Source organism: Paroedura picta, chromosome 7, assembly GCF_049243985.1.
Source record: "Paroedura picta isolate Pp20150507F chromosome 7, Ppicta_v3.0, whole genome shotgun sequence".
Taxonomy (NCBI): Eukaryota; Metazoa; Chordata; class Lepidosauria; order Squamata; family Gekkonidae; genus Paroedura; species Paroedura picta.
The window spans coordinates 38,859,840-38,864,771 of NC_135375.1; positions in this window are offsets into that span (position 1 = coordinate 38,859,840).

Below are 4,932 nucleotides of genomic sequence, written 5' to 3' on the forward strand. Positions count from 1 at the left end.
ACTTCCTTGTTCACAATGAGGGGGTTGTTTATTACGACATTTTTACAAAGCTGTAGTGGTGGTCATCTGTCTGTACAGCAATATTTACAACAGAAGTTTTTTGACTACTTATATAAGACAGGAAAGATTAAGAAAAATGACTAACTGTGAGATATTGTTAACAGAAGGAGTAAGGCTTTGCTATCCAACTGACATTACTCGTTAATAGATCTATATTGTAAACCAGTGTCATTTAGCTAAACATTTATCATACAATAAATAGCAAGTGCTGGCACTACAGGAAAAGCAATCTTTTTCAATATATATTGGAAATGCCCTTGAGCTGTTCTCTTTTGGAGAAAGATGGGTAATTTTATATCAAATAGTATTGGATTTAAAATACATCTCGTTCCTGCACTGTGTTTACTTAACTAAGCGGTAGAAATTCCAAAGAAATTTCAAGATTTTGTACTGAATGCAGTAATTGTTGTTTGTATGGACTCCTCTTCTGAATGCCACAGTCCTCTCCCCTACAGTCTTTGAAGTGGCCTAACCTTTCATCATTGTCTCTTCCCAGATACCTTAAATGGTTTTCAACCAATTGACTGGAGCTGTGGTTAATTGTTCTTCTAAAAGAATGTCCATCCCTTCTCCTTGCCTTCTCCTCTTGAGCAGGAACCTGCAGTGGGCTGCCTTTGGTGGGACTGCTTGCCTGATGGCCCCTGGGTTTTGACTACTGTGTGACACAAAGATGGACTGGATGGGACTGATCCTGTCAGCAGAGTTCCTAATCTAACTATGCTAAATACACAGTTCTGATACCCACTGCTGGATATTCTTCATATCCTCTCTTATATTCTTATCCCTGGGAGTCTGGCCTGCGGTTGTCAGGTGCTGGGGTCTTGCTCTGTCTGCCAACAGTCTTCTGAGGAAGGGACTGCCCTTGTGCTGGGGTCTTCCTTCACACAAATACCTTTAGAAATGTCTCTGCAATTCTCTGTAGCTGCTCCTTCATCTGTGCATCCTTCGATAGGTCTGGCTGTTGTCACCAGGCTTGCCTTCACCACTTTGCCTGCCAGTACAACTGAAATATTCTCTAGTTGATAAACTGGGCTTACTTTCATAATCTCTGGGCTGGCTCTGCTGCAGTGTCGTCCAGCTGCCTGACTGCTGAGATGGACTCCAGCTTTTCCTTCATTAGTAGCTCCAGCTGCCAGCTCCCCCAGGACCATTCTTAGGCTGGTCAGGTTGGGCATGGCTCCACAGTAAATGCAGGATGTTGACCCCAAACAAGTTGATTCTCATCCATTTTTGGTGGTGCATTTGTCAATTAATAGTCCTTTGTACTTCTTTATTATTTTTGTAAATTAAATGAAAGGAAAAAGGAAATTTTCAAAGCCTACTGAAGAGGGCAAAAGTCTGAATCTGATAAAATACTTAACTACCTCCATAATTTGGTGCCCACCGTTGAGAAAGCCTTATTCATAATGGTCCCTAGCTCAATAGAAGTACCATGTTCGAAGAAGGGAGAACAAAGTGAGCTGCTTTTGGTCCCACTGGGGACAAAGAGAAAGTTTAACTGAAGTAAATAGATAAATAAATAATACACTAGTGATCAGCTTTATCTGAATTGGGGTTTATGCATCTAGCTAACTGTTCCTTACCTTGTCTTGCTATATGCACAAGTTCTGTTTAGAAGAATTATCTGAAAGATAGTAATTTGTGTGACATTAATATTCCATGCCTATTTGTTAAGTCCTAGATAGGCATGGAATATTAATGTCACACAAAGGCAATTTTCTGTTGATCCTTAGTATATATAAGGACAATTTAGATGTCAGTTTGGTTGGATATTTATAACTTGGCATTCCTTAAGTGTTTTATACAAAATTTGCGGCGACATTTCTTGTGTGTGCATGAAGCAGCTATACAGATGCAAGTGAGAATAATAATATCTGATTGTACGGAGCTCTTGGCATCCCCACAGACTCCCAAAACACTTTACATGTTGTGAATATGATTCATTAGCTGCTAGGGAATGACTGTGTAATTTGAACTTTTCTTAAGATCCTTTGGAGCTTTAGTAATTTTACATAACATTCATCCATTAAATTTTACAGAGCTCTGATGGTCTGGGGAGGGGGGGAGGAAGGAAAATTAGTTTTAAAGTAGATGTGAACCAAAGCTCAGCAATAGCTTGAAAATAAAGTTGGTCATGGGCAATTAGTCTTGGGTAACATATGGTAGTATTGGAAGTGAATGAACATTTCCATGTACATCAAAAGACACATCTAGGCAGCTCAAAGGGGTCCAGCTGAGCCTCACAGTACAGATAGAGCCATGCATCCAGATGCTCACTTTCAAGGCAATGCATATGTGGGGGTCACATGTCTGTGGAGAGCTCTTGATATATGCACTCTAATATTGGGGGCCCAATTTTTCCAAGTCAGCCCTAAAACAGAAGAATAGTCTAGATCCACAAAGAAGGATAGATCAAGCATGCATCTTGAAATCAAGCCTTAACACTTCTGCCCAACCAAACCAAGCATTACCCACCAGCCTGTACCTTAACAGCCTGTTCTTGTACACAGGCAAAGAACAAAACAGGACATTTATCAAGCCCCTGGTGAGCAGTGATACAGGGCTGGAGGGAATGTGTTTAGTTTCATGAGTCATGTTGTGCAGGTCTAATAAGATTTTCTGTTTGAGAGACCCTGGGAGAAATTGCCTGTTGACTCCCCACCCCAGCCCGGCTCCCCACAGTACTCCTCACAATGGGGGAGTTAATTACTTTTGAACAAAGTTCCTTGCAATGCTTTCAAAGAGCGCAAATGAACTCCAGAACAAAAAAAGGACAAAATGCAGAGATTGGAAGCAAACATGCAAGAGAGGCCTCAAATCTTCTCATGCTGTCACTCAGTAAACATTAACATAAAATGCATTGCCCTTACATAGCAAGAATGCACATGCCAGTTCTTAAAAGGAAGATACCTCCACAATGCTAACTTGATTGCAGAACCAGTGCAGAAATAGGTAGCATAAGCATCAAGGTTGACAAGAGGCCAATAGACAACAATTGGTTAGTAAATTCCAGCATACATAATTTGCCTTTCTGCATGGAGAGCCAGTTTGGTGTGGAGAGCCAGTTTGGTGTAGTGGTTAGGAGTGTGGACTTCTAATCTGGCATGCCAGGTTCGATTCTGCGCTCCCCCACATGCAGCCAGCTGGGTGACCTTGGGCTCACCACGGCACTGATAAAACTGTTCTGATCGAGCAGTGATATCAGCGCTCTCTCAGCCTCACCCACCCCACAGGGTGTCTGTTGTGGGGAGAGGAATGGGAAGGTGACTGTAAGCCACTTTGAGCCTCCTTCGGGAAGGGAAAAGCGGCATATAAGAACCAAATCTTCTTCTTCTTCTTCTTCTTCTTCTAAGACAGGACTGCAGCTGATGAAAAAGCCAAAGATGGTTAAAACCTTTTAAGACTGGACAAATCTGAGCAATTTAATGTGCAAAACCTGCCCTAGTGAGTTACACTAAGTTTCTGAGGGAAAATAATCCGGGTTAATGTTATGTGTTGTTGAGAAAAGTCGGGAGCCATTTTGAACAAGTACATCTTCCTCCCAGGGATGATTCTGAAAGTAAAGCCCCTCTACATTTCTGCTTCCACTATTCTGCCCCAAGAAACAACTTGTGCCCATAGGCATTTTCTGAACATGGAGCTTCCATTTTAAATTACCATAGCTAATAGTAGAACAAAGTTTACCATTAAGTATTAGTTTACAAAGTTTACCATTAAGCTTTTGAGTGCATGCACACTTCTTCAGATACAATGAAACAAAATTTCCTCAATTATTATATACTAGGGCAAAGCCCATTGTATCCAGGAATACAATGGGCACTAGAACTTGGCAGTGGGAAGAGGAAGGGGAGGAGTTGTCCAGTCTGTAAGGGCATGGGCTTGAATGTGTGTGTTGTGTGGGAGGTTGTGGTGGCATGGAGACAAATGAGGGCATGGGTGTGGAGAGATGGGTGTCAAGAACCTGTGGTGTGGAATGTTCGGTGAATATGGGAAAGGACTTTAGGAATTGTGGCATAGGGGTTACAGATGAGCTTTCCAGAGCCCAGATATGTGAAGGGAAAATCAGACTGGAAACTCTTCTTAGGGGGAGATTACATGGCAACCCATTCCTCCCAGTTCTGCATTCAGCATCATTTCCCTTCTTGTCCCCCTGCCCTAATACGCATGGGGTAGTCACGGTACACAGGTGTCCACCCTGCTTCTTCTGTCTCCATTTTTCTTAATGTTGATAAAATGTTATATGCCAAAATGCCTCTTTCACAGTTGGTCCTTAGAAGAAGAAGAGCTGGATTTTTGTACCCTGATGTTTACTACCCAAAGGAGTCTCAAAGTGGTTTACAAATACCTTTTCCCTTCATTTCCCCACAACAGACAACCTGTGAGAGATGTGGGGCTGTGAGAGGTCTGAGAGAACTGGGAATGGGCCGCAGTCACCCAGCAGGCCTCAGGTGTCTCAAAGCAGTTTCCAGTAGCCTTCCCTTCCTCTCCTCATAGCAGACTCTCAGTGAGGGAGGTGGGGTAGAGAGCCTCACTTGGAAGATGGCAACCCTAAGAGGTGGTCCCTCTCTGCACAGCAGTCTTGATCTTAGTCAGAAAGTGAACCTACACCTATCTGGTAATCTTACCTCCTCTCTGCAATGTTTTTTTGACCTGAAATAGGTCAGAGGTTACTTAATTACATATTAAATCTAATTAATTAATTGGAATACATAAATTACATTTTAAAATCCATTGATCAATCGATAGCTTAGTTTGAGTGGTGGATTAGGAAGGGGGAGGACACAATGTAGGCAGAGGGTGGGGAGCTGGTAGGGCCACCAATCACTTGACTGCATCAGGAACCCCTAATGACGCCATGGGGCACAGTGCGGG